Source organism: Sander lucioperca, chromosome 21 (assembly GCF_008315115.2).
Source record: "Sander lucioperca isolate FBNREF2018 chromosome 21, SLUC_FBN_1.2, whole genome shotgun sequence".
NCBI lineage: Eukaryota > Metazoa > Chordata > Actinopteri > Perciformes > Percidae > Sander > Sander lucioperca.
Genome location: NC_050193.1, coordinates 2,355,743 through 2,371,570, shown reverse-complemented (window position 1 = coordinate 2,371,570; position 15,828 = coordinate 2,355,743). Strand labels below are relative to the sequence as shown.

Genomic DNA, 15,828 nt, shown 5'->3' with positions numbered 1-15,828 from the left:
TCAAAATATGTATGTCAGTTGTAGAGCTTCTAAGATTATTTAGATTACTTGTCAACTATTAAATTAATCTTCAACTATGAATCAGTTTGAGTATTTTTTTATGATAAAACAGGTAAACTTGTGTGATGTCAGCTTGTTAAATGTTCTAGTTTCTTCTCTCCTCTGGGACAAGAAACGGAATATCTTTGAGTTGTGGACAAAACAAGACATTTATTTTACATTTAAGACAATTACTGTGATTTATTTTAGGCAATATAACATGCCGAACTGTTTATTTCTTTAGAATATATTAAAATACTCTGAGAGACTCCTGTTATGTTTTATTGTTAAGTTTAGATGGTCGTTTGTTTAAGTTATGTTCTGATCAGTTATGTTATACCATGTTGTCCTTTGAGTTCATAGCCTGAGTTTGGTTCTGTTTAGTTGACTTCTTTCTTCTCTATGGGCTCAGAACTTCTGTTGCTCCTAGATGTGTTGTTCTCAATATTGAATAAAGTTGTATGTTAATTCAAACTTTGAATCAGCTGTTTTGTCTGTGTTGTCTGACCTCAGCAATGAAGCAGAGTAGAGTAAGCTTTTTGTGAAACCGTCATGTCATTTTTAATATAACTTCTTGTAATTTCTAATACAGCTGACTGGTGAAGTAGGAGGCCTATTGTTTTGGGGGATATTTTGGCAATTAGGTGGTCCGTAAGTTTTTTTTTATTGGTTAAGTGGTCCTTGGTCTAAAGTTTGAGAAACCTTCACCTACTCTTCTGGGACACAAGTATGTTTCCCTAAGCTGGCGAAGGCATGTCCAGCCCGGCCTTACTCTGCATCTGATTGGCTAACCCTGGTGTTTACCCTAACCCTAACCAATCCCACTCCTCATGCCTAAACCTAACCCAATAAGAGGCAGACTAGGCATTCCTTCACCATCCTGGGAAACAAAAAGTTGGCTCCCGGGACAGCACGATATTGTTTCATATGTTGTAATTAAGATAGGATCAGATAAGTCTGTATTGGTTCATACATTATATTGCTATAATGAGGGTTTGGGGTAATGCGAGGGCAGATAATGTGAGTCTATGCAGGACTCCGTCTGCAGCTGGTGATTTACAAGAAGTCACATGACTGACAGGAACTGAGCTGCAGGTTAACGCCCAGAGATAGAAAAAAACCTCTACTGCAGACAGAAGTACAAACACAGAGCATGAACATCTGCCTTCTTTCGGATTTCGGAAGAATCTGCGGATATTGTTTTTTACAGTTTTCCCCGGTGATCCAGAAGATAAATATGAGGAATTTAGTGGAGATATGTTAACATTATGAGTTTTTTTAAATATGCAGAAAAATCTGCTTAATTTTGTCTGACCCTGCTAATTTATACATGAAAAAATAATCTTTATAACTTAATCTCACTTTACTTCTACTTAACGTCTTTATTTTTTTACTATAGCTATGTTACTTTATGTTACTTCATACACTTTCTTACCCTTATTTTACCTTGAATTTGACTGTGAGCAACCAACTATCAATGTGTGTGTCAGTGTGTGTGTGTGTGTGTGTGTGTGTGTGTGTGTGTGTGTGTGTGTGTGTGTGTGTGTGTGTGTGCGTGTGTGTCTCTGTGTGTCTATGTGTGTGTGTGTGTGTGTGTGCGTTTGTGTCTGTGTGTGTGGGTGACTGTGTGTGTGCGTGTATATATGTGTGTGTGTGTGTGTGTGTGTGTGTGTGTGTCTGTGTGTGTGAGAGAGTGTCTCTGTGAGAGAGTGTGTGAAAGAGTGTGTGTTTGTGTGTGTGTATGAGAAAGTGTGTCTGTGAGAGAGTGTGTGGTTGTGTGTGTGTATGAGAGAGTGTGTGTGTGTGTGTGTGTGTGTGTGTGTGTGTGTGTGTGTGTGTGTGTGTGTGTGTGTGTGTGAGAGAGAGTGTCTGTGAGAGTGTGTGTGTCTGTGTGTGTGTGTGTGTGTGTGTGTGGTAATATCCTTTACATAATGATGTCGGTTTTTAATGCAGTGCAGCCTGAGAGATCGAAGGTCATTCAATGTTGGTTTTCGGCCTTGCCTCTTACGTGCAGAGATTTCTCCATCTTCAGATTCTCTGGATCTTTTGATATTATGGACTGTCGATGATGAAATCCCTAAATTCTTTGCAATTGTCCGTTGAGAAACGTTCTTAAACTGTTGGACTATTTGCTCATGCAGTTGTTCACACAGTGGTGACCCTCGCCCCATCCTTGTGTGTGAACGACTGAGTCTTTTGGGGATGCTCCTTTTATACCCAATCATGACCAATTAACCTGTTCACCTGTGGAATGTTCCAAACAGGTGTTTTTAGAGCAGTTCTCAACTTTCCCAGTCTGTCGTTGCCCCTGTCTCAGCTTGGAACGTGTTGCAGGCATCAAATTGAAAATGAGTGAATATTTGCAAAAAACAATAAAGTTTATCAGTTTGAGCATTAAATGAACCAAGAGTGTTATTTAATACTATTAACTCTGTCGTGAATCTATGCACCTCTGCTCCGACAGATGTTTCAATCAGTACATGTGAGAAGTTTCTGTTATTTTATCGACAAAGTAGCATCTGTCAGGCAAAACGCCAGTGCTAATTTTAATGTGTTTGTACCTGCTGCTCCTGTGCACTCTGCTGTGTTTAAGGAATTTAAGCCAGTTTCTCTGACGTTGCTTACTGAGGTAGTGCAACACATAAACCTACCAATTTTAGACCAGTCTCTAATCTGCCTTTTCTTTCAAAGGTTTTGGAGAAAGTTGCTTTCATACAGGTACAAGCCTTTTTACAACAAAACTCTGTGTTTGAAAAATTTCAATCTGGTTTTAGATCACGTCACAGCACTGAGTCTGCACTGCTTAGAGTTCACAATGATATTGCCTTGTCTGTAGATGCTGGGAATCCTGCTGTTTTAGTGCTCTTGGACCTCACAGTGGCTTTTGACACAGTGGACTATGCAGTCCTCCTCTCTCGCCTTGATCAGTGTGTAGGCATCCGAGGCTCGGCACTTAAATGGTTTAGATCCTATTTGGCAAATAGGAGCTTTTCCGTCATGATTGGTGACCTCTCCTCGTCAGCTGCTCCTCTCGCTTGTGGGGTACCCCAGGGTTCCATTCTCGGCCCCATTCTGTTTTTCTTTATATATGTTGCCTTTAGGGGCTATTAGGGTCATTTCATTGTTATGCAGATGATTTGCAAATGTATTTGCCTATGAAAGCAAATGACAGTGTTGCACTAAACTCCCTGCCTAGTTGTATTAATGATATTAAGATGTGGCTTTCACAAAACTTTCTTAATTTGAACGAAGATAAAACTGTATTATTTTCAGTACTTCAGGCACGCAAAATGGTCCAGCTTTGAGTTTGGGAGCTCTGGCATCATACGCTAGGTCAGCTGCCAAATATTTGGGGGTTACTTTTGATTGCAGCATGAAATTTGACAAGCAGATCAGTAATGTTGTTAGAATGAGCTTTTTCCAGCTTTGACTCCTGGCTAAAGTTAAGCCTTTCCCAAGCAGGCACGACCTAGAAAAGGCTATTCATGCCTTTATTAATTTAAGTTTGGATTACTGTAATGCTCTCTATGTTGGTCTGAATCAGACCTCCATCTCACGCCTTCAACTCGTTAAAAATGCTGCTGCTCGCTTTTTAACAAATACATCTAGATGTGCACACATCACTCCCGTTCTCTACACTCTACATTGGCTCCCTGTGCATTGTAGATTAGATTTTAAGATCTTATTGTTTGTTTTCAAGGCCTTAAATGGCCTGTCCCCGGAGTATTTGTCCAAAATTTTAACTTTGTGTGAGCACAACCGGTCATTGCGGTCTTCAAATCAGCTGGTTTTAGTCCCAAGGTCAAGGTATAAATGGTGACTATAACAGTATTTTAACAGTGTGGTGTTAGTACTTTTACTGCAGTAATCTGAGTACTTGTTCCAGCACTGACCTGGAGTATTGAGCGGTCCAGGAGACAGGACTCTGTAGTTCTGGGGGGTCCTGGCGGTGTCGGGGATCTGCGAGGGCTGAGGGGAGCTACATGTTTACATGCGCCGTTGACACAATACAGTAACGTGAGCTATTTACATTAGCTGATACATGGTTAAACCTCATTAGCTCTTACCAGTGTATCTCCGTGCAACATGACATCATGACTTTGCATAAACATACATGCCCACTTTCGTGTTGTCAGTACGCATTTTGAGCTATCCGCGTGTATGTCTACGCTGTATACATCGGACATAAACATACATGCCACTTGGCGTGTTATCGCGAGAAGAAAGCGACGGTTGAGTTTAGGAAACGTGACACGCGGAACACGATCCCCGGTCTCCTGGGTGAAAGTCCTGTGTTTGACCCATCCTCCACCCCCCAGACCAACCTCCCTACGCGGATTTTCACCCTTTCATACTACTTGCTACGGCGTAAATTCACACGCTATCGCAAGGTAATCTAAGTCAATGGAGGCCAAACGGCGTTGCTAAACACGCTAAAAAGCCAGTATGTGTCTTGATAACACGGCAATAATGGCATACAAATTGGCGTGTCATACATACGCCATTTCATGAGATCAGTCTGGTCTGTGTGTACTTCGTCCACAGCAATCCCACTAATTGCTCCCAAAACGTCCCAGTTAGAGAAGACATGCTCTAAACATATTCTTTGTAAATCTTTACAATCATTCCCTGTAAGAACCAAGCAGACCTGCGTTGTTGAAACATCCACAACTTCTTCTAAACCAGATATTTTCAGCGTGTAGCTCGCTAGCTACAAGGTTGTTGTTTCCAGAAGAGAACAGAGTTTGAGAACAGAAACACACTGAGAGCGAAAGCTTTTTCCTGGAAATGTTCTTCTGTTGATCGAGACTAAGTACATCCCAAACAAATGTTGTCAACCAACAAGAAACAATGTGCATTTTACACAGAAGTAGTTGAAATGATTCTTTATTTAATGTACTGCGTTACTGTCGTTACAGTAATACTATAATACTGTATTAATAATGCAGTAAAAAGTTAGCCTGACAAACCAGACCGACATCATCAAGATGTTGGGTCTGGGAACTCACCATTGGCAGGACTCAATCCGAGGGGCGGGATAAACGGTTGTCTTTCAAATTCCCTCTGCACGCAATAGGATAGCGCTACAACCAACCAGAGCAACGCTAGTTGATAGATTCAACTTTTGCCGTATCTGGTCGGCAAAACTCCGAACACATCTTATATATATAATATCATCTTTGTTCTTTTCTCAAAGAAAATCTTAACTCCAAGTCTTCCAGAGTCACGGCCAAAGCCGATTCCAAAGACCGCTGTTCACCAGCAGCAGCAGCCATCTTCTTTGTTTTCAAGTAGCAGGGAATTCACGCGGAACCGTTGCAACTCTGCCGTTATTATGTTAAGCCCGCCCACCGACTCTATACACAATGTGATTGGCCTGACCAGAATTTGGTTTTTCCAGCTCGCAAGCCAACACGCTATGGTGCATCTAGATTTCTAGGCTAGTAAAAAGTCTGACTTCACGGTAAATCCTTCAGTCAAACAAAAGAAAGATTAATCTGATTTAACTTCAATGCTTCCGTTTACTTCAGTTATCTTCATCCGCCCACTTTACTCACTGACATTCTGGGAGCATCGCGGGGACTTTGGAGAAGCGGGGGGGTCGAGTCACCCACTCCTCATTTGCATAAAGTTGAATCCAGCCAACTTTATGCAACAAGTCTTTACATGACGACACACAGAATCTGTCCTGATGGGACATCCCTCTGGATGCTGCAGTCTGATCCAACCCAACAAAGAACAGAGAATAAACAAACTGTATTTGAATACCAGACAGTTTTACTCCACACAGAGAGCCTGAGCGTCTGTCTTCATATTCAAATAGACGGCTGTAATGTTAACAACGTGAACAAAGACTCCTCTGCAGCAGCTTCACCTGTCTGATGTTGACTCAAGGAGGTTCAGCTTGTTGGATTTACATCCAGAGATACTACTACTACTACTACTACTACTACTACTGCTACTACTACTACTGAAGGAGGTTCAGCTTGTTGGATTTACATCCAGAGATACTACTACTACTACTACTACTACTACTACTACTACTACTGCTACTACTACTACTGCTACTACTACTACTCAAGGAAGTTCAGCTTGTTGGATTTACATCCAGAGATACTACTACTACTACTACTACTACTACTACTGCTACTACTACTACTCAAGGAAGTTCAGCTTGTTGGATTTACATCCAGAGATACTACTACTACTACTACTACTACTACTACAGGGCTCAACATTGGGACCACTTCTTTTTTCTATATATATAAATGATTTACCATCAATTTTTAATAACTGTTGTGTTCAACTTCATGCCGATGACACTGTCATATACAGTATATATCTAAACATAATCTACCACAAATTCAAGCTTCTCTTCAGTCTGACTTCATTATCCTACAAGATTGGCTTTTACATAATAAATTACTGCTTAACAAAATGAAGTCCTATTATATTATCTTTGGTACCAGACATAAACTAAAATCAAAACCTGGTTCCTGTGTAATAACCTGTAATGATGGCACTTCTCTGCATAAAGTTGATAAGATTAAATATCTTGGTGTATGGCTTGATACTGAACTCATTGAAATTACACATCGAACAAGTGTTATGTAAAGTGAACTGCTTTACACGCAGTGTTTGTATAAAACTTATACTTCCAATTCTTGACTATTGTGATGTTGTATATGAAAATGCATTTAACTCAGACCTTGTTCAACTTAACAGTATATCATAGACTTTGCAGATTTGTCCTTGGATGTCCTTATCTCACCCATCACTGTATAATGTATAATGCACTTAATTGGCTATCTCTAAGTAGTAGAAGACACACTCACTGGCTTCAACTTCTGTGTAATCTGCACTTGTTTGTTGTTTATGACAATTATACATTTATTATTCTATCGTTTTATGGCGTTGTCCTTTGTTTTATTATACTATATTATGTTTTAGTAGACCTGTACGCTCAGGAAGTTTCTGTTGCCTTGCATATTTTAAATGAGATTAAAGTCCAGATTCCAAGTTTACTGTTTCCACAGTTCCTCCTCCAACAAGTGTGAAAATAAACAGAACATCTGCATTTATATCTTGATCTGAATTTACTTTCAAAGTTCAGTTTTAACTTTGGAGAGAAAATCTCCAGCAGACAGAAAGTGGAGCTGAGATCTCGTGTGGACAAATCTCTCTGAGCACAGGTAAACACTTTACAGTCTGAATGTTTGTGATGAAATGTTAGTCACTGACTGGAATCATCTTCTGCAGCTGATCTGAAGTCTGTAACCTGTTTGTTTTTCTTCTATTTAAATTCAAACATTAATCAGAGAAATGATTCAGTAACAATAACAGAGAACAGGACAATATCTGAACATGAAAACTTTAAAAACGGCCGATATGAATCAGTTTATAGTTTGAAGAGGAGCCTGTTTGAATTCATCACTGAGTCATACAAGTAACCGCTTTGAATGTGTGTTCTGAGTTTTTTGTCAACATTATTATGAAATTGATAACAGTACAGCACAGTTTCTCCTTTAAATATAAACTAAAGTACTTATTGTACACACTCTAAGAAAGAAATCCGTAAAATAACAGAAAAAGTACTGGCAGCTCATTACCCGGACATCCCGTAATAAAAAAAAAAAAATTCAGTTAAATAACCGTGTCAATGGTAAAAAAAAACATAACATTTTCTGTTATTTAACGGTGTACCTACAGTAAAAAAACATAACATTTTCTTTACGTAAATCATAATCCATAATCAAATTACATAAATCCATAAAATAACAGCAAATGTACTGGCACCTCATTACCTGGACTTTGTCCAGTAATTAAAAAATTACAAAACTACAAGAAAGTAAATAAGGAAGACCATTTTTGTTATTACTTACAGCAATACAAATTTAACTTTTCTGTTAATTAATGGTGTACTTATAGTGGTAATACATTTCAGTAAAACATTTTAAACAAATCTGTGATGAAAAAAAGCATTTTTATTAACTTTCAAAATTCCTTAAAAATACAAAGGACAAAAACATTACCCAAAGGGAAACCATATTAACATTAACAACATTAACACAATTTGTCACATTATAGGTTTCAGTGTCAGTTTTATTACTCTGCATTCTGCATTGAGTCAATGTACAACAGAAGTATACACGCTGTGTTCATCAGCATACACCTTGTTAATGTTATCAATAGCCCAGTTGGTTTCAGATGCTGGTTGACCTTGAGTGGGAGTATGTATTTTTTTCAAAAATGTAAACTTCACTCTTCAGATAGTGTGCTTACACAGTCATACAGTATTTATGGATGATTTAAATTCCAATACTACTGCTTTTGTTGGATGAAAACTGGGTGTTAGTGGCTTAGATTGTTATTGTTACACATGCTAAGCCTCTGTCCAATACATAAAGATAACCAAAGCTCTCAAGAATATATACTATATGCACACATGTTCTGATAGTGATGTTGATAGGTTTTTAAGTATAGTGAGTCCCCAAGAGCTACAGGTCATTTGTGTGGGTCCCAGCAACTAGTTTTAGTTGCTCCAGTGCAAATGAATCCATGTCAATAGAGGGCAATAGAGACCAAAAAGTTGCTCCGGTGCAATAAATCCATGTCAGTAGAGGGCAATAGAGAGCAAAAGTGTGTGTATTCAGAGTACGTACAGAGGCGTAGATGCAAAGATAGCTGTACACGGATACACATCCCTCTCCTTTCTCTCCGTTTGAGATGCTTCTTCTGCTATAAAACAAAAACAGAATTACTTATTACCAATTTAATAGCAATATACAGTAATAGTAATAATAAAATGAACACTACACTTTTAACTGTTTATTTATTGTTTGTCAGTAATGAAATGAGTTAGAAAGATAGTTTATTTCTAATACAAAAACATAAAATTAATAGTTAAAGCTGCAAGCAGCGTTGAACTGGCCCTCGCCCCTCGCAGCACGTTGGGGGTACTGGTTGGATGCCTGGGCGATTTACTTCAAATGTTGTACACAGTCTTAGCGGAGCACGGGGATCAGCTGTGCCAAGTTTCCACTGATTCAGAATAACTGTTGCCAAGATACGCAACACTTCCTGTTTTGATTGCCACGTACAGGAAGTCGGTCCTCTATAACTTGCGCATTTTTTCAACTATCAAAATTCTTTTAATAAGTTTTTGTCATGAGGGTCCACCAAGTTTACACGCACATTTTGGTGCAGATGGGACTCATCTAGGAGAAAAAAATTCAAAATGGCCGACTTCCGGTTTGGCGAAGCTAATGAAAGTAAATTGGATCGGAGACAAGAGAGGAGCCATCTGGGGTCTGTTTCAGAGAGCAGGTTTAGTGAAAACTCTGAGTTAGTTAACCCTGAGATGAGGGAAACAGAAAGAGAGGTTAATCAAACCTGAGAGAGAGGGGGTGGGGGGGGGGTAACTCCAGCCCTTTTCAGAAAGAGAGGGAACTTAACCTCAGAGTCAGTTACTATGGTAACTGAGTCTGTGAACCTAACCTGGTCGGGAGAAGGTTTTCATCTCTCAGTCTCCTCCCTCTGACACAGCACTCTTTCATTTCCTCATTCATTCATTCATTCTCTCAGTCTCCTCCCTCTGACACAGCACTCTTTCATTTCCTCATTCATTCATTCATCTCAGTCTCCTCCCTCTGACACAGCACTCTTTCATTTCCTCATTCATTCATTCATTCTCTCAGTCCTCCCTCTGACACAGGGCTCTTTCATTACCTCATTCATTCATTCATCTCAGTCTCCTCCCTCTAACACAGGGCTCTTTCATTACCTAATTCATTCATTCATCTCAGTCTCCTCCTTCTGACACAGGGCTCTTTCATTACCTCATTCATTCATTAATTCATTCATTCTCTCAGTCTCCTCCCTCTGACACAGGGCTCTTTCATTACCTCATTCATTCATTAATTCATTCATTCTCTCAGTCTCCTCCCTCTGACACAGGGCTCTTTCATTTCCTCATTCATTCATTCATTCTCTCAGTCTCCTCCCTCTGACACAGGGCTCTTTCATTTCCTCATTCATTCATTCATTCTCTCAGTCTCCTCCCTCTGACACAGGGCTCTTTCATTTCCTCATTCATTCATTCAGTCTCTCAGTCTCCTCCCTCTGACACAGCACTCTTTACACAGTCTGTATCAGGTGCATTTTAGCGCAGTTTGTTATGTGCGTGAATAAAAAAAAACAATGTTGGTTTATTAACCATGTTAGGCAGACTATAAAAAGTTTTTTTTTCTCAAAACATGGCATGTCCTGTTGTCGACGATCCCGTTGACGAAGAAGCTGTATTACTTCTCAGGGTGTTAAACATACGTCTAGAGATGATATTGAGGCCCCGACTATAGATGCATTTTCATTCCAGATAACTACCCATCTGAACAGTATGGTTTTTCTTCCCAGTCAATCAGTTATGTAGATTACATAACCTTATCCGTCCTCATATCTCTAATGTCACCCATCGTGGACATGCCCTACATCTGAAACGTGTTTTAAACGTTTGTGTAGAGTTTCCTGGACACAAACCAGTAAGACACATTAAAAAGAAATAAATGATTGTAAATCATAATTCTGTTAATGATCATGGTGCTGCAGGCTCAGAATGGGATTAGTAGTAATTTACTTTTTCGCCCGCAGGATTGCACCTAAATGAAATTATAGGTGTAGCCTACTACCAGTCCAGTTTTCACCAGTAATATTATAGGTTAACAGTGATTAAATATGACATTAATACACTATATTACAGCTTACGCATTGACTCGAGCAGCAATTTTCTCCCACACCAATTCTCGCTGTTTTACAGCAGCAGCTGTGTTGCTTTTTTAACTAAATACATGTTCAAACTCGCTGCATGTGTGCATGAGTATTTCCACTGACCAGTTTGTTTGTGGTTGTTACCATGGTGAATCGTAGTATCATGCTGCCTTTTTATTGTGGTGGTGCACACGCTTAGCTCTGAGTCAACCTACTCTGAGTTGATTGAACCAACTCATATCAGCTGTTCTGGAACCGAAAACTCAGAGTTTCCATCTCAGGGTAAATCTACTCAGATTTTGTTAAACCTCCTTCCTCAAATGGACCCCTGCTGTTCTGAAGGGTTTTGTTTTTCAAAAATCCGACATAATTTAGCCACTGTTGTTGCCGGTCGCGCTAACGTTACTCAGTCGCACTAATGCTACTCGGCCGTGCGAACGTTAAGACCTGTCATCTCAAACATGCAGCGGAGCAACATTATGAACGCAATAACAATCCACCTATGGTCGCACTACACATGGGCGTCAGTTTGGTTTGAAATGTGCTGGGGACAGAGACGCATTCGGAAGTACATTTCCAGAAGTGCTGGGTACAATGACGCATTCAATTTTTTTTTTTCTCTCGCGCAGGTCATGTTTTGAAAGACGCTGTCCTGTAGCTTACTAATGAATAAAAACGTGTTTTAATGTACGTAAACAATGATCAATGATTACCAAATTTCTCTATCACATTGCTCCTCATAACCACTGAAAACTGACAAAAAATCTAACCCAAAGTCCAATTATTATGGACGTTATCTGACATTAAGCGTTTCTGCTTCATTAGAGCCTACGTAAGGAAAATGCTTAACGTGGTTTAATGTACCTAAACAATGATCAATCATCACCAAATTTCTCTCTCATATTGCTCCTCATAACCACTGAAAACTGTCAAAAAATTGAACCCAAAGTCCTATTATTATGGACGTTATCTGACATTAAGCGTTCATATTTTCAGCAGGGCAGCGGAGCGGCTGTGGATTGACTCCTCACGGTTCTCATGGGCTTTATAAGCCCTAACGTGAAAAAGCTTAATGTGGTTTAATGTACCTAAACAACGATCAATCATCACCACATTTCTGGTTCGATTTTTTGACAGTTTTCAGTGGTTATGAGGAGCAATATGAGAGAGACATTTGGTAACCATTGATCATTGTTTAGGTACAAGCTTTTTCCTCGCCATAGGCGCCAATGAAGAAGACAACGCTAATGTGAGATAACTTCTATAATCGTTGGATTTCGGTTTAGTTCTTTTGACAGGCTTAAGTGTTCATTACAAGATATGGCCATGAGAAATATGGTGATGATTGATCATTGTTTAGGTACATTAAACCACATTAAGCTTTTTGTCACATTAAGCAGAATGTCCTGACAGACAGTGTAGTGAACAGAGAAGCGTGCAGCCTGCGCAGCAGCAGAGCAGCTGTGTGTGTGCCTGCCTGGTGGGGATAGAGATTGTTGTGGATTTTTTAAAACATTGTCTTGCCTCATTGAAATATTTTTACCAAACCACTATTCAAACACCGAAGCAAGCTGACAGCGGAGCTACGCTACATCTATTTTGTTGAAAATGAAGCAATATTAAAGTGGTTGGTATGTGTATTTATTTGATTTAAGTTTATTTTACTAGTTTGTAGTTTGCACAATAAAGTAGTTTCAATTCTATAACTGTTTCATGCATTCTCCTTCATATAACGTTATCGAGGCAAGCAAAATCTTTAGTAATCAAAGCTTTTAGTAAACATGATGACATTGGAATGTTCTTTTATATTCTATCAACTCCTTAAAAATCTTAAAAAATACTGTGATACAAATTTTTGGTCATACCGCCCAGCATTAATTAACACCGGTGTGAGTAACAAAGGTGTTTGTAATTAGTGGGAATGCTGATTCAGCAGCATTCCAACTATTGTTATGCGGTTCTTTATTTATTATTATTCTGTACGTTTTATGGTCGTCCATAACTTCTGCATAGGTTCAGCTATTATAACCATGCTTTTAAAATGTTCAGCTCTTTCAGCAGATGATGGGACTTCTTCCCATATCTTTCCTCTCTTTTTCCTCTCCTCTCTTTCCTCTTTTGCTCTTCTCTCCTCTCTTTCCTCTTTCTCTCTTTCCTCTCTTTCCTGTTTCCTCTCGTCTCTCTTTCCTCTATTCTCTCTCTTCTCTCTTTCCTCTTTTTCCTTTCCTTCTCTCCTTTCTCTCCTTCTCTCTTCTCTCCTCTCTTCTCTCTCGTTTCTCTATTCTCTCATTTAACTTATGTGCAGTTCAGCTTCCAACTTCCAAGTTTTTCAGCAGCTATAATGCATTTGAGATTTTTCAAACAATTTGTTCTATATTTCTGCATTTTCATCAATGTTTCTCACAACATTTGTAAGTCTTCCATACTTATTCATAATTTCAGTTAGAAAATAAATTATTTATACATTAGTGGTGTTATTCAACTTTTTAATGAAATTCATACTTATTAAACCGATTTCCACTTTTTCAACTATTCTCACTACTTCACCTTCTTCTTACTGATTTAAACTAATCCAGTTTAGCTTTAACAATTCAGCTATTCAGCATTCCCACGCATTTTCTGCAGGAAATGCATTTTCTAGTTACCTTTAAATCTTCCATGGATTCTTGAAGTCATTAAGGTCCGACAGGAATCAAAGCAGTTTTGGGGGGATGTTGTACTGTTTCCCCCCCTTTTCTGCTTCCGTGCCCCCATTCTGGGTTTATACCTAGCAGGCACCTGTGGCAAACAAACATGTCACTTGACATTGCAAAATAAATAATACTATAAAACGGACAAAAGATATGGCCAAAACTTACCTCTGGATGAACTCCAGAGTCAGGGCTGCTCCCTTTGGATACTTTATATTCAGCATATAATATAGGCTGAACATATAGCTCACAGCAACTAGTGGACAGCCGATGATGTTAACTGTGACTTCATCCACTGACATCTTGTATCTTCCTTCATCTGCAAAACCTAAATAATGACATACATCTTTCAATTAATTAAATAAATAAATACACAACACCTCCCAATATTTTTAGAGTAGACATGCATATCTTTACCCATAACTATGATACACAGGGTGCTTGGCAGCTCTGCTAAGGCATCCTGTGAGAGAGGTGAAGACAGAATAGGCAGAGGGGACGATGTGATATGCCAAGCTGCATAGACATATTTGTTGGGCTAAATCACAATTTAATAAATTAGTGAATTGATGTTTTGCTGTGGAACTGACTTCTTCATTTATTAAAAGCACCTTTTGCTCCTCTGCGAGGTACTTCACTAGAACCTGCAGGAATTTCAATAGGTCTCTAGTTACTCCTGTGATTCCCTTGCTACCAAGAAACTCAGTGATGAGCTTGCCCTTCTCCTGAATTTGGTCCAGCAATTTGGTTTGGACAGGAAAACCCATTAGTTTCTATGTGTGGTCGAGCAGATGGGTGGTGTCGAAGAGCTAAGGCCATTCTTCCATGACTTTGACTATTTTTTCCTCACTATTCAGAGTGATGCGCTGGGAATAGTATGTTTCAGACATCAGTCTTTTAATGTCACACACAGCAAGACTGCATGGCTTTCTATGGTGTCTTCTGAGACATCCAACTGCTGTTTGCAGTGGTAGAAATCTGAAAATAAGTACAACAGTCATTTTAGTTCCAAGTAGTCATTGCAGTCCCATTGTTCTAATGTCTACTGTATATACTGCCTCTTTTCAAGTCAAAAAGCCACACAACCTAACAACTAAGGGCTGTGGATATGAAGGTAAATGTTGCAAAATGCGAAACGTTTGTAGCTGTCATTGTAGTTATGCAAACATCAATCTACACTTTTTCAGTGAATTCCCATATCAGCTCAAATTTGTATGCATATTAAATACAAGTGAAAATGTTTCAATGTTTTATACAAGTTCTCAAGTGTACAAGCTTGTGCATTTTGAAACATATTTTCCTTCATATGTGGACAACATACTTTATGAGTTAAAGGCGATTATTACACACAAATATTTTACCGAGTTGTGCCTGCCTGCCAAGAAAAGTAACGTGACGAGTAATGATTTCTGGGGCAAAGTAGACAGCTGGGAATATGGCTAGCTAATGTTAGTTTCTGTAACGTCACATTAACTGACCTAGAACTCACTCCAGAAGAAATAACTAGCCAAAACCAATGTTAAGATATGCATGTAAGCCTGTAGCCTGTTCAGTCAAAAAAAATATCCCCAAAAATATTCTTTTTTTATTTACTCTCAAAATGTTACTAAATGTCTTTATCACTCAGTCAACTTGACGCGAAACATTAGCACTGGCGAACACAGTTATAATGGAAAAGCCTTCAAAATAAAAGCACGAGACTTGGTCACTGAATTGCACCAGCTATTTTACGTTGAGTCTCAGCTTTTATTTAAAAGGCTACAATGCTAAACCAGAAATGGGGTACTGACAAGTGAATTTGATTGATAATATAAATATTCTCTCGGTATAGGTGCCATATATTTGTTCTGATTTCAGTCGAAAAAATAAACATGTTATAATACTATCAATGACAACATCAGAATCGGGGCACGGGAGAAAAGAGATTAACTTTAGTTAGTTTATCAGTTGCCTATTATATGATAATGTGTAATGTGTCATGTAACGTTAACAGCCTCACTCTGTCTCGCCTCCTCATATCGTTAACGTAACTGCCAAACAGAGACAAGCCAGACCCCATGGAACTAGCAACAGCATTAACGAAATGAACATTGGATTAGCTAGACATTTCAGTATGAACCACTAATGTCACGCTGCAATATATTAACATTAACGCCTAGTTAACGGAACCTTCTGACCACAACCAGATGAAATGTAAACTCACAATACCAACAAAATGAATCTTATCATATTCTTCTAAATTTCCATGAAATAATTACCTTTTAGACAAAGTGGAGCTGGAGGAGATTAAACTTTTGCTTGTTCACACAGTGGTTGACAGACACACACAGTGGAG

General features: G+C 38.9%; 1 protein-coding gene and 1 long non-coding RNA gene across 2 annotated transcripts in view; one reads left to right on the top strand and one right to left on the bottom strand.

Annotated features, from left to right (window-relative positions):
* The window catches only part of LOC116062299 (cephalotoxin-like protein), a 1,100,540-nt gene that overhangs the window by 356,323 nt on the left and 728,389 nt on the right, over nucleotides 1-15,828 (top strand). The gene's annotated exons all lie outside the window — the stretch shown is intronic.
* On the bottom strand, nucleotides 13,596-14,135 carry LOC116050006. Its single transcript, XR_004104966.2, has 3 exons — nucleotides 14,084-14,135; nucleotides 13,911-13,956; nucleotides 13,596-13,812 (listed from the first exon to the last, which is right to left on the bottom strand). It is a non-coding gene; the product is annotated as an uncharacterized LOC116050006 (long non-coding RNA).